Source organism: Lineus longissimus, chromosome 2 (genome assembly GCF_910592395.1).
Source record: "Lineus longissimus chromosome 2, tnLinLong1.2, whole genome shotgun sequence".
Classification (NCBI taxonomy): Eukaryota; Metazoa; Nemertea; class Pilidiophora; order Heteronemertea; family Lineidae; genus Lineus; species Lineus longissimus.
Window position 1 is genome coordinate 25,915,999 of NC_088309.1, and position 27,911 is coordinate 25,943,909.

The 27,911-nt window shown below is 40.5% G+C and overlaps 1 protein-coding gene across 2 annotated transcripts in view; it reads right to left on the reverse strand.

The window, feature by feature from the left end:
- Positions 1-27,911, reverse strand: part of LOC135483860 (FMRFamide peptide receptor frpr-18-like) — a 52,020-nt gene that overhangs the window by 3,315 nt on the left and 20,794 nt on the right. For both annotated transcript variants that reach the window (XM_064764910.1, XM_064764911.1), the window contains exon 2: positions 18,002-18,064. The gene's annotated coding sequence lies outside the window, so the exon portion shown is untranslated. The remainder of the gene's footprint in view (positions 1-18,001; positions 18,065-27,911) is intronic.

Consider the following 27,911-nt stretch of genomic DNA (forward strand, 5'->3'; position numbering starts at 1 on the left):
ATCGCAATGGTTTGAGCTGCTTTGGTGGTGGTAGTGGTTGTGACGAAAAGTCACATCAGTAGGCCAGTTTTGTCGACCTGAATACCACCCACCTTTCGACATAAAAGTTCGTGCAACCGACGGTGAATCCCCGACTTTGTCGTGGAAACGAGTGCTTCAAGGTTTCTTTGCTGGTGCTATGATGGCTTTGCCTTTAATAAACATGTTAAATGCCATTTCCTTCAAACGACTATTGAACATGACCAGAGGATGCTTGTCCCAAAGATGGTATGAAACTACTTGGCAGAGATGGTGTATGATTCTGCTTTATAGTTTCATACCTATACCATCCTGAACCTCCTCGTGCATCTCTTTTAGGAGGTGTCAAAATAAACTACCAGGAGTACCAGAGCCTTTTTAAACCCAATTGTTCCATCTGAGAAGCCTATCTCCTGTTCCTAAAAGCAAAATATCTGGCCAGGCAGCAGATGATTTTTTGAAGTGTGACGCCTACACAGCATCCAGAATTTTCTGGCGGTTATAGGATATCTTATGTCTTCTCGTAAGTGTCTCCAGGGTCTCAATTCCTCCCACCTGAGCAGCTGAGCCTCATGTATAGATCTAGCCTCGCCTACGTGTCTCAGCAACTGAATGTATCTCCCCCAATTTCCCGAAGACCCAACGGGATATGATTTAGAAACAAGTTCGTTCACTAGGCCCGATAAATAAATAAAACGTGTCCCGACTACAAACAATGGCACCACATGAAAATGTCGAAATCATTAGTCAGTAGATAGAGACTATTTTACACGTGCTGCTGTACTTCAGTGCTTGGTCTGAATTTGCGCCAATAGATATTTCTTGAAACTCCAAAAATCCATATTGTCATCGGAAATACACACGGGAAATGTTTACTTAGTGGTAATCAATAAAATGGGCACTCCGAGTGCTATATCTATCTTTATCAAGCTTAATACTCGCCGGGAGTGATAGTCAGGATTAGATAGCATAAAGCCGGCGATTGGTATTGGTAAGACAGGACCAGAGTCTGCTTGTCTAAAAGGTTGAATGGTATGAAACTACTTGACAGAGATGGAGGCATGATTCTGCATCGCTGGGTAAGCTGGTTAAATGGCCAAATGACTGACAAATGAATTTCGTTGAACACAAACCATCGAATTTTATATACCGGATACATGCAGCTTATGTTGTTGGACAATACGATGCATTATTGTCTCTGAGATGCAAGTACATGATTGTACGATCTTGAACTGTTTTTGTTGAGTTGTCGAGCAAAAGTCCATTTTTTCAATTTCCGACCCATTCTGACGATTATGACATATGAAGTTGATAGTAGAAAGATAGTTTCAACTGCTGGGTGACAGTGTGCTCCAGAAAGAGACGCTCAAGGTCATTACGAACTTTTAATATGGACTGATCCAGCGGTAGGTAGATGGTGATGGAGGCGATGTCGATGACGATAATGATGGCGAGGACGAGGACGATGATGATGACGACGATGGTGAAATGGGAATAGGCTATAAATAAGATATCACTCTACTCATCACACCGGCTGACTATTTGTTGAAAACATAAACTCCATCCGTGGCTTTGGCACGCCAGTCGCCCACGTGTATAGTTGGGCTGTTTCCCAAGTAGCTGAAAGCTAAAGATGCAACAAAACGTAACTAATGCCGAGCACTCATCGTCAGACATACCCACAGCGTTATCCTCAATCATCCGATTGATTTAAAACAATTCTAAGAAGATCGAGTCCTGATAAAGAACCCGGATGATCATGTTACAGTTCCCTGGCTCTAGTGACTGTCTGATAGAAATTCAATAAGAACTGATGTCAGTGAGTGGATCATTAACGACACACGACCGGGAGGATTGCCCGGTTTTTACCACACGGACCGAGTAACTTCATCGGTTCATGGAAATCCAATGAAGATAACTCCTATAATCAGATTTAGAATGCATCAAACTACAATCGCACTTCATGTCATTAAGCTCTTTTTAAAGCTAAAGTTGAGACACTGTTATTAGATTATTGTTTTAGATTCAATTTTGTTATAGAACGTGTAAACATGTTTGGGATGAAAGACAATGCATGCGTTGAGTAGAATCTGGCCTGTATGTTATACATCGCTTGCCACTCTATAACTGACACAAAGTGCAGCCATTTGACCAATGTACATGTATTATTTAAGGACAATTGAGCAGTCTGAGCATACTGAACTGTCTGATTCACAACGCAATGAGACCGTAACACGAGACAGGGCAAAATCTGGGGTCAATTTACAATGACTTAATGGACACAGGCTAATGACAGGATCATGAGGACGGCGTCAACCAGTTTTGCAGCTGGTTTCGACCACCATGCTTTCATGCCAGCAAAACTGCACCACAGTAGTCTAAGAACCGGTTGAGGCTAAAGCAGCCGATTACATTAGTCAGATTGCTTTTCCGAATCGAACGTCTCCCAAGAGTCCCATCATTGGCACACGTCAAGATCAAATAACACAGCTTCCTGTGATAACAGACAGTAACTTGGAGCTTCTGAATAAAAACCTCGACAGTTTCTGCGATGGGCCGAGTTTGCAGAGTGATCTAGAGACACAAAGTAGCTCATTTCGTAGCAGCAACGGGTGGGCACTTAACGAGATCGTATCTTAAGTTCGAACCATTAGCATACCCCTAGTAATAGTCAGCGAACAGATCTTGGAGCAGGTTACACAAAGGTTTTTGGCAAGGAGATGTCTCCGAAGACAAGAAGCGCTCGCGGTGCAATGAACCTCGCAAAAATGCTTCAGCTACGAGCTCAGTGGATTAGAGGTCGAGTGAAAATGGTCTAAAGCTGCCAGCGATCGAAAAAGCATGTTCATTGTTTATAAACTGAAACTGCGAGGATATATGATTGAAGCCCACTCACCTTATCGTTCAATAAGCCAATAATCCAATTGCATATGAAAGAATGGTCGAACCGTACTAATAACAATTTTCCGAAATGAAATGTCCAAGAAAACTACAAAAAGCCATGAGTGCACGATGAAGGAACTACGAACTTTCGTGTAGTCGCTATCGCCGGGAAGTGAGAACTCACAATCAAGTATCAGTTTTATGATCAGGGAGTCCACGCAAAGAGGAAGACATTATCTAATCTCTTGCGATATTTCATCTTTTAGAATAGCTTGAATTCCGTTGCTCATCTGATTTCTAGAACTGAAAGTATGAATAAGCAAGATTCCGTATCATTTTGACTATGTATCTTGAATGAGATTAAGTAGGTTGACATAGTCAGAACTCATTTCCTAATTGTAGCATCTCGCCCCGACTTAGGGGGCGGAGATTGTGGCTGTGTCTCGCAGGCTCTCTGTTAACAGTAAGAGGTTGATATCCGTAGAAGGAAAAAAATGTTCGCCCGATTAGTTCTGAGAGTTGGCCCACACATTTTTATGATATCCTCACATTATTAAATAAATCCCTGTTTACGGATTACCTTATCACATGTGTGGAAGCTAAAACGGACCTGAACTGTGAACTGTTCCGAAATGTTTCATCAACGAAACAGTGCTAAACAATGATCGTAATTTCCTTGAGTCTTCAAAATAATGAATTGGAAGGTAATTCTGGGCTTTTCGTGATATGACTCAATTCCTATTTTAAGCCTTTATCACCATGCCCACCCAAACTATCGACTTGTATTATACTGTAATTTAAGTACATATTAGTTCTGGCATTTCATCCTATTATTAGAAACAGCAATCCACATTTAGAAACTCCAATTCTATCGTTTATCGCTTCGTGGTCGATGGTGGGGGTGGTTTATGTTTTTTTGCATGTACATATTCTATGTTTAATATAAGATAGTGTTATATATAGCTAGTAACATTTGCCCTTTCTATTGTCATTTTCCGAGGAAGACCGAATGACGCAGTTTCTGCCAGTAAGCACATCGATCGCTGAATAGGAAGTCATTAGTAGGCTGATCTTCGACGCGAACAGAAACCAGTATTCAGTGCAATTGTTCTGTCTCCCAACGCATTCACCCGAAATCGAGCAGGACAATCTCCTTGGACATATGGTGACAGCATCCGGGCGTGTATCGATTGAGACCGCCATCCGATCCTCTCAGTCTCGGGTCCCGTCCAGCTTCCTACCGCGATACCAACAGACTGGGCAACGGAGCACAGCGAAATGGGGAGATTAAAAGCGATCATGGCGTTTCGGCAAATCAGTTGTCGCTCGGTGAGGCCCGGTCGTTTTACCACCGGGAAGTTACTTGGCCTGGCAACTCGTCATGGAAACAAACAAGTCAGTGTGATGGACTATGGCAAAGCTCGGTTATGGTGACTGCTGGGGTGTCGGTAATGGAACGCCATGGAGCGCTGTTTCTTTTCGGGTGGAAATCTGATGACAAAAGGACGGCATCGAAGGCGTGTTGATTTTGTGCTTTCAAGGCGTAAGAAGTACTGATGTCTTACTTTGACCTGCACCGACGCTAGAAAACATGCTGGTGTCCGTGCTTCGACTATGGAAAGAAGGCCGATGACTATCTATACAACTCGCTGTATGTATGGAAGAAAAGGCGTCACCTCTGCCATTCTGATGCAGAAAATAATTCGAACTGCACTTACATCATCATTAAGCTCTCCATCCTTAATATCTTTAAATCATCCCCCAGTGTGATTCATTTGTAACAATAGGCCACCTTTAATTCACATAGCCCAGGGCATCAACATCTATCACCGAATTCTTTCGATGCATAAACATTGAATGCATCATTCATTACAAGCAAAAATCATGAGCACGAACTGAGCCCACGTGTATTGTTTCAGTCGTTTTTCATTCCATGCCAAAGAACTATAATCAGAATTCTGCACATTCATTATTGAGCATGTCGAAGCATCTTTTTTCGATCTATCATTTGTATGTTATCATATCAAATCGATATGAAAGTTACGTATTGTTTCAACATAGACGTAATGTCTGGATTCCGAGAAATAGGATGACTACAGTTTGTCCTTTGCATTACTAGAAATAGGCAATTATTTACCGAAATCGACTGTGTTATTCATGGTAAGGGTATCGTTAAGAGGCTGAGGGAATTGTGATGTCTTCAAATGTTATCAATTTAACCTCGGTGAATAAATCTAAATATTGAGCAACCTAAAACACTAATGATCAAACCATACATAAATTGAGGCACTCTGAGGTCCTGCCAGGTATCAGTGGCACCATACATTTCAGCTGGGGCCGAACATGTGAGTTTACCTTCGTGTTACGGACGTGATATCTTAAAAAAGTGATACATAAAAGTGACAAAAATTGACAACAAAACAATGGAAAATCCATTACTTAGATTCATCCGGAAATAATTGATCAGCTTGAATCAGTAATGGGTCCAACACTCCATCAAAGGGAGAAGGCAATTAATCAAATCACTTGAAAGCTTCCGATTTGGGACTGACTAATGACTTTCTCCCACTCGTAACACGGAAAATGCCTTTATGTAAAAAAGTGTAAAATTAATACGTGACGTGGTGACTGTTTATCGGTGATTCTCGGATTACATTATTGGTAACCATTGGATTCCGATAACTGACAATGGTACATTGCTATTATAGGACTAATGTGATTTATTGATTTGTGGTTTTTAAACTTTATTTGGGATGTGAGTAGAATTTATCGTTAAAGGTGCTGCTTCAGACGACCATAGTACATCGTATCGTTTTCTTTAAAATTTCAGACAAAGCGGTCATCTCTTCTATACCATCACCGTTGTTATTGGAAGGTCTAAACTATCTTCTTGTATTTCAGGGCATGTCGAACAGATACCAAACAACGTCAGGCGCTGACGTTGAGTTTATGCCCTGATACTCTAAAAATTATCCAGTTTCGTGGTATTTCTTTTAAAAAGTGTCGATTTTCCTAGATTTTGACCATAGAACTGCACTCATACAACCTCAGAAATCGGAGATATACCATGAAGCGTCGGTCGATATGACCATCATAGAATAAGAGGGTGGAATATGCTAGACATAAAAAATTGTTATTCCACCTGCTGTGAGATCGGACAGAAAGAAGACTGTAATGTGACGCCAATGTGACATCAGGTGCAATCTAGTGCATGCTTGACTGCTACTTTGTCAACAACCGCCGACTTGATACCTGCCTCTTCATGTTTCGCTAACAAATCGGTATCGCCATCGACCGAGATCACAACTTGTTTCTCCAATGATTGTGTGTGACGGGAATATCCCACCACGTTAATATTAACCGAGTTTTACTTTCAAACCACGCCGCGACCCACTAAACATTATGGTGAAGGAGACAGCAGATTGTCACTATCGATAAGAGCTCGCTACAATCTGTTGAAGAAATCCGGTCACCTCAATGAATGTTTGGAGTGCTTCCGCGAGGCTGTAGTGCTCCATAAATTTGTTGGTCAATTCGCTGTGTCATCTTGATCATCATCAGTATCGTCGTCGTCGTCGTCCATCCTAGTGGATTCTTAATCCTAGTGAATATTTACATCTAATCTTTGCCTCATAGTGCGTAATAACACATAACAAATCTCAACATTTATCAGACCTTGTCAGCTTGGAGAGAGCCTGAGCTCGCCTCTTACCATCACCAAAGGAGGTCTGGTCAATTAACTAAATGATTGCAGTCCTTCCTGCAGGGGTATAGTCAAACATCTTCTTCCCATGCTCCACGAATTTGTAATTTCCTGGTCATCAGTGGTTAACAACCGGTCCAAGTTGGTCCTTACTCCGTTTACCAGATTAACGAACGTCTTTAACATGTATCGAATACGCAAGGTATCAAGTTATCGGGGACGTTGTATTTGCCGCAAACATTGTGAGATTTGCCATACTGATTATATCGGCCGATTGCATATCAATTGCTCGATGTTTGATATCGGTTCCGCAGTCGAGAGCGGGCGCCGTTATTTTTCACCCGAAACTGACACCCGCAGGTCGCAGATCGGGTTATGCCAGAAGCATGTTAAGTGCTCTGTTCTTAAAGTGCACAGAAACGATGATGATCGAACAAGGAAGAACCATTTCTATAGTCACTGAGAGAGCTGGGAGGCTCAGAAAAAGAATATGGTCATTTGGCGAATGACGAATCAAGTTGTTCCTTTAGAAGTTAATTGACAATGACGGTCAAGCTTTCGCTCTCTGCCATGACAAAAGATGTACACATACATCATTATCTCTCGAACAGTCACAATCATGAAGAGGACAAGACGCAGTTCGTGGCATAAAAGCCCAATTACTTAGCGCTGCCGCCGCCCGAAAAATGAAACCCAGCTCGAGCTTCGTCTTTCCAATTTGTGAGAGAGCGCATTGGGGATATCATGACAATACCTGCCGATACAAATTTGGCCGAGGGAAACATTAAACCAAATAGACAACGGAATGACGTATAGCATCTTCAAAGATTTTCGCAAACCCGGTAAGATAATAGAATAACTTACAGTTCTTTCAAAAGGATGAAAGCTAGCCAGGGCGATATCTTCGTTTCATATCGGTAAAATCGTGTAACACTAATGACAAACTCGGTTAGAGACAATTGAACTGCCCTGGGAATCGATACGAGATGGTTTGGTAAAAATATTCTGTCGCAGCAAGCGAGAATAGTTGAGGCAGTTGCTGAGTGGCACGGGTGAGCATTATCGAGCATTAGAGTGTCATTGAAATAACATTGACTATTTCATTCTCTTCAATATCGTTCTATCACTGACATCTAAGTATTACAATACGTTAGCGAATCACATTCCTTATTTCCTAGTGATCTTGATCTTGGAGAGAAAAAAAACGTCAGGAATAAGAATGATGATAACATAGAGAGTGGCGTGTCTGCCTACACAAGGGCTGCATCATCCTTTTGAAATTCGGATCACATGCATTACCTTTGCGCAAGGTGCGCGTTTGGCTTTGTGCTGTCGACGAACACAGTGGACCGTATCTTATTTCTTCTTTAGATGGAAGGATGTTATTTTTCTCTCTGAGATATCTGAGTATTGTAGGCGGACAGTTTATCCTCATTGTGGGGTGTAAGGTAGAAGAATGGCGGATGAGGTACTTTTTGTCCGACAGTGATCAATACGATAGTCCCTTACTTGTGTCCAGGTACGGAGACAGATTACATATAAGAGGATACGATTGAAGAAGATGGTTGATGTCACGTTCATAAACTGGCCAGCATCCCTATCAGACATTGAGATATCCTTATAGATACGACACATAGTTGTCACGCATACAACCCTACATGATAAAATTCTCATCAGCTGCTAACCTTCCCTGTACCCCGGATTCGGCGGGTGATATCACAATCCCAGTTCCCTGGACGTTTCATCATCTGATCCATCCCAATACTTATCAGCTTTTCTTTCATTCAGAAGAAACATACGACACAAGGGGTGATTGCATTGTCTGCGCATGCGCGATGGGTCATATAACCAATAGAAAGACACCAACATCGTCACACGATATTGTTAATAGTTTCAGCACAAGCATGAACATGTATCTGTTTCTGCGACTAGCAAATTATCTTAGAACAAACAAAGGCGTTATGGGTTCACTTCTCAAAAGACATTGACTATAAACAGTAGCTATCTATCAACTGTAGGTCGCAAGAAACAGTAGAACTTGCATGTAGTCCCAACGCAACGTCCCTACAACATAGTCAGCAATTATAATCTCCTCTCCAGTCTAGCTTTGCTCCCAACAGTACGCTAGCCAAGTGCCTGAACAGTTGCTGCTGTTAGGATGCAGACACCACCAAAGCCTGGCGGTCAATGGTCCTGTAACAAATATGTCTTGGCTTCTGGGATGTCGTCAGCAATAGATTTATGAATAGATAGAGGCAGTAATAATATTCCTTATCTTTAGGAGTAGTCGGACAAACTCGACAATTCAAATCTTGTCCAAAGTGCGATGAAGGTTGGGATATGCGGGTGATCCATCGCCTTCCCCGACACCCTACAGACAGGCTTCAGAAACGTTCCGGTCAAAGCCATGCACCCACAGGTTTTCATTTATCGTCATTTACTCCCGACACGATAGCTGGGTCACCCCAATTATGAATACTGTTGGACACGATTCCTTATTTTAGGACGTCTCTTCGTGTCATGCTTCCACTAAAAAGTGATAATCGTCATAATCCAACTAAAATTGTCATTTTAGTTCTTCTAAGATTATTTCAACTTGGACACTCACTGCAACTTTGGTGGCACAAACTACTGGTAATATAATACTCACTGATAAGGATGAATCGGCGTGGCTCAATTTGATTAGGAGGGACACGTACACCAACTAATATTTCCTATCTATGATTCCCTGAGCATCGTTATGACTCTGCAGGACAACCAGGGAACATTTAGGGGCAATTACACGTCCACTGAATTATTTAAGAGTATTCATTTAGGTGGTTCAGTAGCCACAACTGATAATTTTTCATTCCTTCGAGACACTGAGGCTAAAATTGGAAACGAAGCTCCCATATAGCTGAGACATTTATAATTCATTATGCGGGTCCTAAATGTAACTTATGTGGTAGTACCCTTTGGGAATTACTACTGGCTGTCCCTAAAGTGGGGTAATGTAATGACCTGTCCGATGACTGGGTTCGGGTCTTTATGGTTGTTCCCCATACAAATTGATTGCTTTTCCTGATTACATTAGCGAAGAACGTCAGGGAGGAATTTGATTGGAAAAGTTTCTCGTCCAGAAATGCCCAAAGCAACCGACGTAAAGATTTTTACTTGTTTACCAGTTCAGTCGATGTTGATATTAGCGATGAGTGATGATAATAAAGGAGAAGAAGTGATGACTATGATAGCGTCGTATGTTAAACACGATGAAAATGGTGATGATTGTAACTGTTGTCTGCCACTACATCTTAGCCCTATAGCAAGGTGTCTCAGGCAAGATGATGCTCCCTCACACCTTGATCGACAAAGTCTTACATGATCCTTGTACATTTCTGCCAGTGAGACTGCAGCCCCAACAAATTAATATCAATAAATATGGATTGGGCCAATCGCCAACTTTAATCAGAAAAATTCACACATTTCGAAAGAATTCTACCAGTATAGCATTTTCTATCTATGTCTTGGTCGGAGTATTCCATTCAAGCAAAAAAAACTTCTTTCATTTATTCAAGCTGATACACATCCGGATCATCGCGAGTAAAAATAAACACTGTACGATATCTTAGAAACGAAGCCAGCGCTCTTTAAGCTTGATCAAATTCTTCAGGCGTCAGAAACTGTAATCTGAATTATTTTGAAATTATTCCTAAAACGTATCGACTACCAGATTAGCAAAATCAGATTATGTCATGATTCGAGTCACGTAAATTTGAAAATCTAGAAATAAAGATGAAAGGTGAGGTATGTCAGTAAACGCAACAATCGATGTCTTGAATAGAAAGGAAGCAGATTAGATAGTTTGGTGCACCTGGGAGGTAACATGTCACGAACATGACATTTTGCTGTATTTCATTTGAGGAGGAGAGCTAATCACATTTAAATCACGCCAAAGGTATAACTGCATGGAATATCTACACAATGTCGATTTGAGCCCTGAACAACGTCATGGCGATTTGATACGGGAACCCAAAATAAATGGTGGGCATCATAGTCCATTGTGAATGAGCTTATGACACCTGAACCAATTTTGTCAATTGCATTAGCTGTTTTAGTTAGTTATCATTCCAATTATTTTTTGACAGGCACTAGCAAATATCAAACATCATCAGAGATTTCGAAATTGAATCTATGGTGTTGCCAACACAGCCTTTCGTTGTTAATCACGTTCACAGCATGAGAACTGCGTGAGAGCATGCCAATGAAATTACGAATGTTGACAACCTGATAACCGACTACCCCTTGTTAAAAAATCGGGGAATTGAATGATGTTCTGTAAGGAGACAACAAGAAGGTTACTGTTAGGGAAAACATAGCCAGTCTATTTTAACCCAAAGTCGGTTAAAAATGTAAACATGAATGTTATTTTCTCTCAACTTTGATTAAGACAAATTGCATGTACAGTGATTCAGATCGGAATGTGGTTGGGGCATGTGGAACACAGAATTACTTAGGGGTATGCTGATGGTGTCTACTCAAGATCACTAGCGTCTCCTGGCTTGTCAATGTGTTTCAATGGACCAAAAGACCAATTGGATTGAATGCTTCATCACTTGTTAATGAACACCAATGTGATCACAAGATGCAACTCTATTCAGTAGCGCTTGACACATGTCGCGCTACGCTTTGTTGGTAATCTTGAAGGGGCGTCAAATAACTAAGACACGTGATATTAAAACAAGAAATATTCCATTACAGGTTTAAAATGACAGCTATAATGGCTGCTGTCACGATCATTGCACTTTCTTCAAGTTGATGATAAAAATCTATTACTAGAAACATGCCTGGCCAAAGATAAATGTATATACAGTGGAACTCCGCCGGTCGGCGACCACCCCGCTATGACGACTATTAAGAATCGCCGTTCCCGAATGGTTTCCTCTCTAATTACCATTACAAGGCCCCCGGTAACACGACCACCCCGGTACCCAGACCACGACCACTGGATTGGGGGTCCAAATGACTAAATTCACCCCTCTAACCCGACCAAAGGGCCTAATTACCTCGGTCCCATGAGTGGTCGTGTTACCGGTGTTCCACTGTAATTTTAAAGTAATCATAAACACTAAGAAGCATCGTGAGAGAAAAATGGCCGCAATTGGAATGAATTAGCATAATGGACGACTGCGGAAAGCAATACTTCACGGAACGTTAGCAGGTTTATTGAATCGGCCATCAAATTTGAAATTGCCAACACAGGCTGTAAATCAGATGCATTAATGATGGACGACACCGCATCTGCGTCCACGGGTAATTCTTTCCCGATTTATGAGAAGTTACCACGGAAGACTGGCACCGTGTTTGGGTTGTAAAGAGGGAACGCTCTTGATCCTCTAATGAGAAACCGGTTGCCCATAAACTAGGAAGAAAAAGGTATCTAAATCTTTTTATAATTGGCAATTTCTTTCAGTTTTATAATGAAGTTTTCAAATATTGATAGTTGCCAGCGATAAATCTAAACGATTCATTCCGTTTTCATAAGAGAATGCGATGTTTTCGTAATTTTTCAGGAACATTTTTCGGCCACGAGTAATTTTTATTCGCCGGTGTCGGATAAGGTTGTACATGTCTATATCTTAAACAGTCAGGTCAATCATGTTATAAATAGTCTACAGGTAGATGGAGGAATAGGGAGAGGAACCAGAGTTAACACTTGGCTTCGAAGGTACCTCCGAGGTTTTATTAGTTATGATCAGAGTTTATAAAATACGAGAAAAACAAAACGTTTGGCACTGGTATGTAGTTTATTTATAAAGCGGTTAAAATATGGCGAAGTTTTGTGAACAATGCTGGATATCAATAGTGTCATTTACACAGGGGACTCTGTAAGTAAAAATTATGTCGGCCTGGAATTATCACAAGCGTTGAGGTGATTCCAGCATCAGTGCTCGTGTCTGTTACTTTTAGTGCTAAACGCCTTATCAAAGGAAACGCGTGTTGAACACTGAACGTAGACTGTCTTGGCTAATCAGGAAGCACACTGGCAGCGGGAAAAGCTGTCACTGTCTTTGATATATTAAACTCTCCAATACAACCGAAAAATCTAAGCGTCATAGGACTGGGGTTTGTATTACATTACAAGAAGAAACGTCGACAATGCAGTACAATGACGACGCTTTACAGATATCTTATCACTCATTGGTGGCAACGTGCAACGTATTTTAGAAATGGGCAGGCGACGTTGTGAAGATGATCCAACTGGCTCTACTTGTAGATTGAGCTTGGCTTCGAAGGTACATGTTACTGGAATAGGTCCAGTGCTGTTTTCCGTTCTGACAAATACAAAGAAATATTAAGTGTTTGCCTCCATATGGGTTAACGACCTACATGTTTGAGTGTTCAATCACTATTATAATTGACGAGTTGCACTTGAACACCCTAATAAGCCTGGTTTTACCTCTACTGTCATCCATTATCAACTGACATAATGTAGTTTTACACAAGTGAGGTTAATAGGTATGTTTGTGTACTTTGAATAAAGTCATTGCGACAATATCATGCATTTTGTAGTCCAGTTTTCATGATCACATCATGTACAGTAGTTGGTAGTTGCAGTAGTTGTTTGTTGTTGTTGTTAGAAGTATAAGTAAGTAGGGGATTCCAGTAAGGCCGCATCACAGTTTACTGTTAGCAACAACAACAACACTGGAGACAGTTTACACAGAAAAACAGTGGAAAACAGTGGAAATTTTATGACTCTGAGTAACATATCATCAATATCAATATACCACTGTCGCCTTGACGTAAATATAGATAACGCCCGGAGATTTTACTCACAAACCAGCACCCCATTTACACCAAACCCACAACATACCAGCACCCACACAATCCGATTTTTATACCTCGAACAGCCCGCGCCACGGGTATATGCTAGTGACTTGTAAAAACGGCTACAGAAATTTGGAAATTAACAGTAGACTCCACCCTTCCTGTTCGAGTATTCTAGCGTGATAATCACTTTTAATTATTTATTCGCTTCGAACTGCCCTTTTCTTTCATCATTGTATCTTCTATACCAGTGAAGTCAGCAGTGGACAGCCACACAGCTTAGAGATATTGGTGACGCGAGTTCATAGCCAGTAACAATGCCGGAAGAGACACATCATTACATGGGAACACTCAAGAATGGCAGCTCTTTACAAAAGCAACCCTTTTTTCTAAAGCTTAATCCGAGGCAGGTCAAAAACAAGGGATTTGCCTCTGCCAGACTTAGAGGATGTCTGTTAGCAGTACATTTATACTCGTGATGTTGATCAGGAGGCTTTGGCTTGAATAAGCTGTCCTCGCGAAGTGTTATGGAAAATGCCTTAACGTTAACATTAACACACCTCGTGTTTGTAAAGGTTATCAGAATCTTATGCGGTTATCCTATTTTAGCCAACCTTTAAACAATGATATGCATGAAATCTGTGCAATAAGAACTATAATGTTAACACCACCTCGTGTTTGTAAAGCTTATCAGAATCTTATGCGGTTATCCTATTTTAGCCAACCTATAAACAATGATATGCATGAAATCTGTGCAATAAGAACTATAATGGTCATTCCTCTACCTCATCATACAATATATGTCAACACTGTGACTCCGATGGAGAAGTACCACAAGCAAAAGAATGCGCTTTATGACGTAAGTTGACTTTGAAATAAACTGTCCTTTGATACCCCGACAAGAATAGAAACTGGTAACATCGTGTGAAATAACAAGAAGAGATAACGATATTTCCTCCTGACATAGACTTTCAGAATACAGTGCTGGTACATAAAGAACGATGGCTATCAGGGAATAAGACACCTCTGTTATGTACATAAACATATCGCGGTGTGATGGGAGGTCAAACCATTCGCTATTCTGGGCAACGGGAAATGAATCTCATTTCTTGCTGAATTAATAAGCTATAGGAAGGAAATATTCCATACTGCATGGTGTATGTGACAGATACTTCAGACTTCTTGAAAGATGTCAGGGGGAAAGGTTCATATCAAGGTTTTTTATTGTTTCTACATCCAAACACCTTCACCCACAATCAAACAATGCGGTAAGGTTTTCTGTGCTGTCGGCGTCTCATCTTTGCAAATGGCTTCTTCTTTCTTTAAGTGCACGTTAGACAACGTGAACTGGACAACGTGAACTGCATGCAAAACTGAGTCTTATGTAGCCAATGGCAATCAAGATGGTTAATAAATTACGGAACGACCACAAATCCTAGAGAGTGTAATTATCATGTAAACGTCACGAATGGCGGAAATTGAACACGATGCCGCCACTTCGACGAGTCGCCTCACTGTTTGCTAGGGACCTAACGACAACTGATCATCAGATAGTACAAATATGACAGGGTGACGCTGAAGGGTTGAGCAGAGCCGGGGGCGGATGATCGTACACGCATCGCAGCCACGTGGAGAGGAGCGAACAGGATTCCAGGGAAAGATGTTAGAAGCTGCCACTGAAAAGAAGTAAAATGATCAGACTTTGAATTAAATTCATCATGGCGAGAGTCGCCTCGCCCACGGTCTCAGTATGATGTCTACGACCGACACAAGTACTCTAGCCTCCAGCTTGCGAAACTTCAAAATTTAGTTAATGAACAAGACGATCTAACAAATATCCGGCTTCTTCTTATTACTAATTAGGAAAAAAGCGGATGATGCCACCTCTTAGAGAACGACACGTTTCTTTTTCAGTCGCGACTCTGAAGGCGATATAAAAACGTGCCCCCCAGAGGCGATGTTTTAATCTCGAAAGATGGTCTGTTGCTGTGTAGTGTTGTTAGTTTGATCAGGATTGCTTGAGAAAATGGGGACTTGCACGGTATGGGATACATCGCCAATACTGTTCTTGGCGACTATGTACAAAGCATGTAGGTACTATCAAAAGAAATGCATTGAATCATATACGTACATATAAATATGAACGGAAATAGGCAGATGCCACTGAAGGGCGCCTGAAGATTTGGCTTTTATCTCGAGGCAAAGGCACATGTAACGTCGTCTTCTTTTAGACATGTATACCTGAACGTAGCATTAGAATCACCAATTTTCAGGCAAAGAACAGTTTCGGCGGAGCGTAAGCCCAATCCACTGACTCTATTCTTATAGAGTAACCAGACTGGCACATCCTAGATTAAACTACTAAGTACTCAGACGGCTTCTTACCAAATCAGCTCCGAATTCGAAAGTTACACGAAATTCAACCGATTCGGATGATAGTTTCTTCTCAGATAATGTGCTTGGTACAAGCGTCAACAATTAACTCAAATCTCCTTTCAACTAAGCCATCGTTTAACAAAAACACACCCGGAGAAAAATACGCTAGATATGCATATCAAGTATCACAGGATTTCGGAAATCTCTAGAGAGTAGCAAAAATATTCTTCGGAACAGATACACGATACTGCGACTTATGAGAGCTTTCTTGACATTGTAATGATGAACTTTGATGTTTAAGCTAATGCTTTACTGGTTGTTCTTAGCATTGGATCGATACCTCGCGATAACGATGACAAAACTATTAGCCGACTTGAGATAGTAACACTGGGGCTTAGGAGAAGGCCGGTATTACTTGATACTGGGAAGACTGCTTAGGACGGTCGAAGCGTTGCCGTGTTGTGTTGATCTGATGGTAGTAAACATTATAGTATCGGGTCGGACCAGATGTCTTCAACAGGCTACAGGGGGATGGGTTTTTGTGGTGGTGATGAGGGTTAGAGTACCTTTACCCAAGCAATCAAATCTGACATTTCAGGTTCTCGTAGATTAGAGTCAAATAGGAAACACTGACCGTATTTACTCTTGCAACTATAGGAACCGATGACAACGAGCCATGTACGATAGGACTGCCCACCGCACGAAGCCCACGTACCAAATGGGTAGCACCCACCTATGCTCTTGCAACATCGGGCCGATGACAACGAACCATAAACTACAGGACTGCCCAATGCTCAAAGCCCGAAGCCTGGCCAAATGGGGTCGATGTACAGATACAAGGCAGAAACGGAGAGGACAGCTGAGTTCATCAGGCCAACAGGGCTGACTATCCAAGGAGTGAACACGAAGAAGAAGAGATGAAGTTCTCCTATTATAACTCAATATTCGCAAAACTGGCATTAAATAACTTTCTTGCAATGGCATTTTCAATTCTCACTGCGCAAAGTTTTGCGGACATGATGAGCAGAGGATAAAAAAATTGTGTTTTCCTCAAGCAGGTTCAATAATTCAACTAAATTCAAGTTGACAAAGTTGATTGACTTCTTTCGTATGAACCGATCCCACTCAGCACGACAGCACGAAAAAACAACAGATCCAATTTCATGTTCATACAAATCAACCAAGCCAACCACCTATCATTTCAACATCAGGAATCGTTCGTGATATGATAATAATTTTAAGATGAATCATCACGGTAAACACGAGGCAGGTTGGTAAACTTGAACACCACCCGCCATCACCATCGCTATTTTGCCATACCATCATTCATTGTCATTGTCAACAATATTTAGCAATAAGTTGTATCGAAAATAAGGCCCGTAATGTACGCTTTTGTGTTTACCCAGAGGACTGAGATTAATGGTTGATAAATACAACTAACTGAAAGCATTTCAAATAGCCAATACCGTCGAGAGAAAAAGACACACAACACTAAAAATGGATGCCTGTTTATATCTGACTGCATTAGCGTCACTATAGCCTAGTGCCTTGGTAGTTGGCTCAGACCCCTCGAGATTTTTTCGACAGGGCCAGTTTTAAACGGTCCCATTTACTACAATTCCGCGGGACTATATCAACTTGACTACCATGTCTGGACAGTGTCGTCTGGTGTGAAAAAGACTCGTTCACCCAAAAACTACGACGTACCCAATTTCTGGTAGCCTACACCTCAAATGCGTAAGTTTAATTTTGCAAAGGAGTGTATTACTAGCCTCTAATTACTTAAAAGTTGCTTTAAGCACTCGTTCTTTCGTTTAATTCCGATTCGGATGTCCTTTGGCCAATGACAATGACAAATGCCTGATTGTTATCTGATTCTTCCTACTTCACATTATCAAGGCCTTTAGCGTCAATATCTAAACTTAGGGGTTTTAGCGGAATGATGAAAGAGAGGGATATCGACTGCAGCCTATTATTGATGATTTAAGTGTTGTGGAACTTCAGGGGCAAAATGAAATGCTTATAAAATATCGGATTTCATATATCTATGAAGTGTGCACTACACAAGAAGGCATTTGACACCACTCTGAGGTGTTAGGATTGAAGCTTTGGACTTAGAAAAGAAGACATGCGGCACCCTCTTTCTCTCTCTCTCTGATGAAGTAGTTTTCCTTTGCACGAGTGAAGGGATAGACTATGTTGATATTTACTTACCCGTTCTGTTGATGTTATCCTATCTTCACTACCTTGATATCCACGACCGAATATGTGAACTTTCTGCAATTAAAAAAAAGAAAGTTGAGTTCCTAAGAAACGGGTATTTTATGTCCATTGCTGGTTCCTACATTATGTGAAGACGGTCATTTCGGATACTAATACTCAGCCTGCCCTGAATGGACTACAGCCAAGCGATTCTGGATGTAATCCAAGTCAGACTAAAATAGTAACGTGCAAATATTATCATGATTGGTAGATGTAAACAAGAAAGAACATTTAACAGCATCAGCTGCATGGATCTATAATGAGCAAGTATCATTTTTCATACTTGTTCCGACTTCTAAACGTTTTTTCCGACTTTTTTCCTGATTTATCCGACAAAAATCCCGACTTCTTCCGACATTTTCTGGCTGGCGAGTCATCGCCGACATTTTGCTATCGAGTCACCGCCGACAATTTCCTGGCAAGTCATCGCTTTTGCAAACGATTGAAAGATTCCATGGCTTCTCTTGACAAAGGCTATATTGGCCAGACACTGCTTTTAAAGTAATTGAGAAGGTCATCCGACCATGCAAGGCCATTAGCTTCCTTGGGTACATCAAGAGTTCTATGATAACATTGCCATAGAACTCGTTGGTACATGTATAGATTCAAGAGTTTCCGATCGGTTGAGCCACATACAGATACCGAAGACAGATTTGTCTTGAAGTGCAGCCTCTTTGGAAATAATGAGAAACACATTGCGGCTTGGTGTACATCTTTTACGCGGGTTGGGTAAAGGAGGCCAAGATAGTTACATAGGTTACCTTCATTCAGGTCATGTCTAAGCCCAATTTGTTGTTAAGAGAGGGGCCAATCAGGCTGACAACTGCCAATTCAGGTTAGAATCTCACGCGCTCAGTCTGTAGATTTGGCCTCATCTGTCAAAGCCAGGCTGATGGAATTTACGTGATCGGTCCCCAGAGACTGATAGTGTCTGGTCTGAACATAACAGGAAGCTGCACAAGTTAAAAGAGGAGTCATGGCTTAGTTTCAAGGAGAGAGGCGCCTATGACATCCGTAGGAAGATGACGCGATCATCTTTCTAAAGTAGTCTTTATGAAAGAATGGCCGGATTTCTTCCAGCGATCGATAACAACGCAGCCAAGGTAAGAATTATGTTGTTTTTTTCCATTGATAAACAATTTTCCAGGTCATTCAATTTGTATGAAGGGAAGATGAGAAATGGGAGTTCGATTGTCCAATATATTGTGCGATCTTACTGAATAGTCCCTTGTCACAGGCAGGGCGATCCATTCCTGTTACCATATTCAGCAAAATATATAGGTTTTACCAAAAGAGTCACGGTAGAGTCCATCGAAATGTCGCTACTAATAGATTGAAAGGTGACAGAAACCAAGCGATCATGATATAAGAGGCATTTTCACATATAACTTCTTGAAAGAACTGATCCATCAGCTCCGTGAAGTCGAAATCGAGTGGGCGCTGACTCCCGACCAATCTCAATGGACCATTGAAAGCTTCAATGAGTCTTCGCAATGGAATTCGGTCCGATAAACCTGTCTTAAATAAGTAGGCTATATCTGATACGGCAAGATACCAAGTCCCAGATCTGGATCACTCTAAGGAATCCTTAGAATATTTCGTTCAGCGCATTTCTATGCATTTCTTTAGTCACCTGGCAAATTCTTTTTACACCAACGCCTGGATTTTTACCACAACGACGTGTTGACAAGAATGGAATATTGCGTCGCCTCGATATTAGAATGGTGTCATGGATTGACACTAATCAAATAACGAATTGCTAAAAGTCCACATCTCGCCTTCGGTAAACTAATAAGAATATAGATTGATTTATCATGACATAATGCAGCGTTGATTTTCGAAAGAAATCATCTTTTGTCAGAAATAACAGACCCCTTGTTTTCAATGCTAACCTATTGGTACTGAAGGTGTTGAGGCGATGCACGAGATCACATCGATACAAATAATTTAAACGAATATTTTGTGCGTAACAGCCAGCCGAAACATATGGCTTCCTCAATATAGCTTGATACGCACATTCTAAGGCTGCTGTATATTATACATCAGGACATGGAAGAGAGTGCGAACACATCTTCTGATGAACCGAAAATCACCCTCAAGTATATCCACCCATATACAGCAGGGTGTCCTTACAGCAAAAGCTCCCAGATTCCCTTATCTACAACCAGACCCGCCAGGGAAGAGCAAACAAGCCATCATGCCCGCACTTGGGAAACCAACCACACTCGTCTCAAATTCGCCCAACACCCTGTTAACCAACTCGACTGTACTTCGACTATCTCTGTTTCAGCTGATAGATTCTTCAATAAAACATTACCATATATGAAATCGACAGAGAACTCATCTAAACATATAGCTACAAAATTCTCACTGTGTTCTGAGAAGGATGTACATGTACTTGTTCTTCTCCGGCTATCGGCTTGACCAATATATAAAGTACAGACAAGCCAATTTGAACATACGACGTCCTGTCAAAACAATATGTTTGATAGCTTTTATTGAAAAGAGGATCAGTCCATTAGCGGTTCGATAATCGGTGTCCACTTGGGAATATAGAACCGGCATGCTTTTAGCTTACCACAGCTTCACTATGCATGTAAATAATAAACAGTGGAACCCCAGTCGGCGACCACCCTGCTATGACGACCAAGAATCGCCGGTCCCGAATGGTTTCCTCTCTTATTACCATTATAAGGCCCCCGGTAACACGACCACCCCGCTACCCAGACCACGACCACTGGATTTGGCGGTCCTAATGACCAAATACATTTTGTGAGAGAAAATTATCGTTTTTTGACAACACCGTATATTGTAGCTTTCTCCAGGGCCAGGGCTGGTGTGAATACAATAACGGTTGGAAGTATGGTCAGTGTGTGAAACATGGAACCTTGTATCATCAATATTACCGGCCTAATAACCCTATTGGATTATTGCCGGAGATAATGGAGTCCACTATTGGCTACTGTCCACCTTTGATACTCACGTGCGAGGGACCACGGCTCTTAACCGACAGAACCTCATTAACCTAATCTAATATTGAGGCATAAACGTGTTGTGAAGAGACAGGAATTTCAGTTCCTTGAAAGCCACGCATGTTCATCACGGAATAAAAAATTGGGTTCTCTCTGGGATCGAACCCGGGCCCTCTTCCGTGAAAGCCAACAACGTTAACCACTTGGCTCTGAGGCTCCTTGTTGTCCTGATATATTTTCCATCAGCCTCGTTTTCGCGAATGTTTTTGAAATAGACAAAAGTGGCTCTTTACAACCTTGATGCAATAGCACCTTCAATATTGGCACATCCAATGCCACTCGTGATGAACCAATTAGACAATCACCCATTAAACAAGAAATGATTGAATTGCTATTTACAGCATTAACCTACATGTAAAATCAATTACCCCATATTTTTATATAAAGGAATAGAAAACTAATTATATCATTGAGATGCGGAATTGGAATGTTATTGATGGAGTTGGTAAATGTAGAGTAGATGATGGAAGAAGGTTATGCATTTGAAAGAGAAAAGTGTGTTACGTGTTACGGTGCGCTGTTCTCGTACTAAAGGCAGAGGCTATTTGAGAGATTGCATTTACTTCCCTGTGTAATGTGACTCGGACGTCAACGTTGGCCGCATCAAATCCTTGATCTCCATTGGTGGTGTCTTGGCGAATCTTCCTGAAGTAATGAATCCAATTTGCAAGCATTACAAATGTCACGTTTCGGCAAAGTTGGCGCAGGGATACATCTTAAGGTATCACCATTTCTTACAGAGGTTACTCAAACACGTCATGACAGAAAACAAATAATTCCAATCATCCAAAGCAGTGTCGCATTTCCTGATTTTGCCTTTCACCACTGAAACCTCGGCCAGCTTAGAGGTATCTAATACAGTTCTGACGATGTAGGCAATCCCAGCCTCGGATATCAGCCTGTCACTCTGTTCGCATATCTGCCTTTTAGATTGTGCCACGTTTCGACAGAGCAGGATCGATCTCGTCTGAGATAATCAAGAGAGATCTTTTGAGAGATAGAGCGGATTGTCATCCTGATCAATAGCTTTCGAAGTGTTTACGTGAAATAGGGCATGATGAGAATCAAATGAGAGAAAATAGACCTGGCAAGATGATGAATAGTTTAAATTTAACGCCAAACTTTTATCACTGTAACGGCCATTTTACATCTTTTGAAACTTAAGTCTTTTTAACCACAGTTTAAATTTTCCCTCCATGTTTAACTTTTCTTTTCCTGGTACCAAGTTTGGATTAACCTTTATTTGCTCGGACCCAGGTTACTTGAGCCCTCGTTTTGGGAAGGAAGACCCCTTCCTGAACTCTATCTGGTTTTAGTTTCTTTCTTTTCATACATGTTTTCAAGTCTTTCTTTCTGTGAGGAGCAGTCTTGTTATGGCCCTCTAACGTTTTGCCAAGTTTACCCAATGTATATAGATCCTATTGAACCCTATAGTTGTACTGGTTGTATTATAGTTATTTCAGAAGGAAGGATTTTCTAGTGTCTTGCCTGCTCATTGTGACATGTGGGTCCTCCATGTGCAATATTGCCATTATGTAATAGGTCAACTGGGTGAGCCCTGAAGGATTGTCCTTGTTTGTTATGCAGATTTGAGTTTCCTTTTGTTAAAACCAGTCGGGTGATATTTATTTACATGTTGTAGGGAATTTATGTCCTTCAGTAAAATGTTTCTTTGTGCTATTATATTTGTAAACGATGGATCATATCAGTCATTTGACATCGTCGATAGATATGTCATAACTCGACTGGTACAAATACTTCGATCGTGGCTCATTACTGCGGACAGTAGTATCAAATTAATGCTCATTCACTCAATATGTCGTTGCCGTACACACTGACTGATAGAGACACTAAGCAGGTCGCACTGCCACAATCAGGAACACAGTCACAACTTTAACTCACCATCAATAATTTACTGTTGACGTGACTGAAAATGGACCGGAGCATTGATTTGATATATCGAGACAGGAGAGTTATTAGAATGCCAACTCTGAAGTTGGGATCGGACATGATTATAGGCGACCTGACTGGTGACCGGATGATATTGGCAATGACGGCTTAAGCAGCGGTGGATGACTAGGTGGCCTAATGTAGTAATTAACGTATAATCACATGAGGACCAACAGCGAAAAGCTAGTAGGTTTGATGGTCATTACAGGCGTCTTAGCAATGACAGCTGATCAAACTGATGTTCTCACTGATTGTCCGATTAACCCTACCAGTCTTACTCTTACTGTGTGTCGAAATGATGTGTTTTTTTTGTGGAAATACCAAAGCATTTAATGCACAGACGAACACACTAAAGAAACGGAAGCATTGTTGATAATGTGATATTGTGAACGCACTGCGTATATCAGTGTAACTCGTGTCAGTAGTCACCACAATTGCATCATGGTACTAAGTGTATATTAAACATCAATACACAAAGACCCGTTGGGCATTTTCATTCGTTTTTACGTGATACATAATGGGAAACAATTAACCAAAAACATCCGCAAGCAAAAGCTCTTAATTATTGGTCGATAGTCAGTCCAGCCAGCACATCAGGCAATCTCCATGGTGTAAATACATGTAACACTTTCATATCATATTCAGATGTAGACAATCTGGAATAGACATTCTTCATTTTTCAAAAAAAAAGTAATCACAAGTTGGTAATGTTCATAAAAATACCAGAACCAATTCATTAATCTTTTTCTTACATATAAATGGAAGGTGAAAAACACCCGACAGTATTGAGTTGAATTGAATGTACCGCTTGCGGCTACAAATACAATGCTGCTATTATCGAGGTGCTTACTTCAGAAAAACGTAGCTGGATTACGCCTAGAATTAAATAATTATTCAACAGACGATGTTGGGGTCATATTTCTCTATATTCCCTCGAAGCAGGAAATGAACTTTAAAAAGCAGGTCGATTTTTTTCTATGATGTAATTATAGCAATGAATGTCTTGGTGCAATCGAAAGGAAGAGGAATGTCTTATTGTCTGAGGCAACGGCATATGAATAGAGACCATCCACGGTTCCAGTTGGTTTTTAGCTGTCGCAGCATATTTCTGAATAACCATATCCAGTTCAACGATACATGTTTAAAGTTTTGTTTGGGCTCCCGAACAAACGATATTTATATAAATATTGAAAACCACGTTCTCAAACGACCCCGAAGTCAGCTTGCATGTATATGGAAGCTGACACTCAAATATAAACTACACTGAGTATAATTCCATTTGGAAGCTCATAGGCGGAGATAGAGGACGTAGATTAGGAGCCTATCCGTAAGTGCTCGTCACCCATAGATAAATAGTTTTTAAACATCTCCTCGTCCCAAAAGTAAGCCGACATATTAAGTTTATCTAAATACACGAAATCATACTTTTGATAAGTACAGTACATGTCGATCGCCCATTGCTTATATCAATACTCTTATCAGAGGTGCTTCAAAGCAAGTACACAACCCAACTAACCTATCTAAAAGCTTTTTTCTAATATACCCAAACCAATGAAACCCAAGTTCCAGCGTCAACAAAGAGAGTCTTCAGATATTTGAAGTAGATGAATGTTAAATGGAAAACATAGTAACCTGAGCAAGCCAGGTAAATAATGTTAAGTTAATTTAGATTCCTTTATAGATCATGTACACCAACTGATCGCGCTGTATTAGATGGCGGTAAAACCGATGCTGGGTTACCACTGCCCAGCGAACACGAGTGCATCGGTTCTCGACCCGAATAGAAATAATAAACAATTGAATTACTAAATACAGAAACAAAGGAAATGTAACGCTCGGTTATGATAAAGATTCCTCGACTTCATTTGTTCTTGTTTCCAATTACAATGTCTTGATCTGTGACGATGGCAGAAGAATACAGTGTAAGCAGTAAAAAAATCATTTTTGCGGATTTTGCCAAAAAAATGCAAAAAAAACATCTTTTGATTTGAAGAAGCTAAAAGAATATTTGTAATCCGTCAAAATAAAAATCGCGATTTTTTTAAACAAATTTTCGCGAATAAAAGAACAAAACCGGCGCGAAAATTTAGTAGTTACAGTATATCACAGGAGAGATGTTAAAAATATAAATAATAGAAAAAATTATATTTGTAAAATCTGTCATATAGGATTGTCTCGCAATGTTATTACAGTAAGAAGAATCTTAGTGAAAGCTCGTAATGTCTTTAGCGTCGGCCATTCCAAAGCATTAAGCTGGATGTTAAACAGGCTTAACCTACATAACTGTGAAAGAAAGACATTGTATAGTTTACAATAACAATTCTCTGTTTATGCATGCATCAATTACCAACCTGTATATTACCATTACATCCGGCACACCCATTCGAAATGAATGTCCTTGACATGTACAACTATAATAATTCTTCCGGCTTCATCTCAAACATCGGCAAGCATTACATATGAAAAAAAACACCTTTCATTTGAACGAGGGAAGCATCAGTATTTGTAAATAGCACACCGCCTAACAAGAAAGCTCATTCAATGAGCCACTTGTCGATATTCAGCTTTATGGAAGCTACTTGAACCGATTTCATCATGACCTTAGACCATTACAGGAGATTGTAAATCACTTGAATGCCTGTATTCTTATCACAGAACTATAGCCGTGTCTTCATAAACCTTCGGGAGAAATTACGGTAAATATTTACAGTCGATGTAAAATGTTGGAAACCGCTGGATGCATGGCGGGTTTCACATGCCAAGCTACAAGAAGGAGGAGTTTAGTAATTCAGTTACCTCCTATGTCCCATAGCCACAAGAAAATAAAGCGGGAGTATGTTCATCATGTTCTGGTATTTTTCGAATTTCTCTTATTCCTTAAGGCAGAATTCAAGAAAATTCAATTTAACCATTTGATCAACTCTGCTAGGCGAACAACTGGTGGCTAGCAACTTGGAGCAACTTGGTGTAATTGCAAAATCAATCGCCAAAAAATGTCATCAAATTCGTGACCAAAGCAATGTTTCAATACGATATTGTAGCTTTCTAGTATCAGGTGTCTCTTTAAAACAGCTGTTAACGATATTTTCATATCTGGCTTATTCTTACCCGGGGTCTTACTAACTGCTGTGACGATAGCTCTCAATTCGAAAGTAAAATCCGAACACACTTCTTCTGCCGACATTAGCCTTCCATCATTATCTGCTTTTTGCACCACCAGGGAATCGTATCAGAGCATTACTAAAATAATGATAAGTGCTTTTGGCAAACATGTTACTTTTACATCAATGTTAGAAAACAAAGATGGCAAGATTGGTTTCAGAGATTCTACAGGTAGGGCGTGATTTCAAGATGTTGATCTCCCATGTTCGAAGAGTTTAACGCAGAGCAGAATGAAGGTTTCTCACTTGTGATACATAAATATGCGACAGAAATGTGTTCCTTGGCCAAATGCCAGTATAGAATGCAGAAATATACGAATATCTTTATGGAGCTTTTGATGACTTCACTATCGGGCAATAAAAGTACATATCATAATTATTCATCTCTACAGAGCAGACTATCTCTTCTCTCTATTGAGTAAGAAGTTCAAACGATCTCTGCATGTATTATAAATAAAACATTAGGTTACAATCTAGTATTCACGAAACTTGAAACCAAAAAAGCTAGTAAAGGATAGGTTTGTTTTCATCCTACCTGATGGCGCAGAAATAAGTTTTTTGGCCGACTGCATGGATAAACTGTCGTGGCAAACCATTATTGAAAGCTGAATAAAAGTAGTCTTGACACACCTGCGGGGCTGGAATTAATGTAACACTGATCTTTCTTCACTCAATTTGCCATGTTACAGATACTCCTAATTAGGTAGATGAGCCAAGCCTGAAGAATCCCATGGCAATATGATCAAGAATAGAACGAAACCTGTCAATACTATCAACACAAAACTGATCTTTCATACTCACAATACCAAAATCGATCGTTCTGACAACCCAATCATTTTATTTCATTCAGTCTTGGCCAACAAGGACATTATCGAACGCGCTGAACCATTTGGATTGATTTCTCATCGTCCAATCAATTTCTCGCAGCTATCACCAGCTGAACTGCCCAAGGATATTGATGCCACAGAATTGCAAATATTATCCGAAGTGATTGATTGCAGCACATCTGCGCAGCCAGCTGTACTCAGCAATTCGTTGAAAACATTACATCATATGGCGGAACTTTACGCAACAATTACGCCTACTGACTAACCATTTCGAAGAATTTTCCAACAAAATATGAACGTTTTAATCAATATTGTTATACATTCTCGCTTAACGGTAATTTATTAGACATCTATTGAGACAATTGGTGAGTAAAAAGTTGCAATTGTTTTTTGATACATTAAAAAACTCAATGAGTCAAGTTGAGTACCAATATGCTTGCTGCTCCAGCATAAAGAAATTACTGAAACATGTAACAGAAGCTGTCGAGGACATCATCGATTGGAATTGGAAATCGAAGCCCACTTCACGGGACACACCTGCAAGTCCCAGTAAGTGTCACTTGGTCAGGACCTCTTGGAGACACACCTTCATCAACCCAATGCAATCACTGCCTAATCAAAGCTATGCTATTCGACATGACTGAAAATGGGACACAGTGCACTTCAATAGGCAGTACGTAAAAGTAATTGAAAAGGGAACACCTTCTAATAATACCACGTAGACTGCATGCTTAACTAAAATGCTTCACAAGCCAATGCGTGTTTGTGCTCAGACCTCCTCTCGCTATGATTTACATTGATGTCCGCTACTTGCTCCCAAAAAATGGCAAAACTGTCCTTCACAACTAATAAGCTGTAACCATTTGCAGTTGTTGGTGTTGCAATCTTTAAA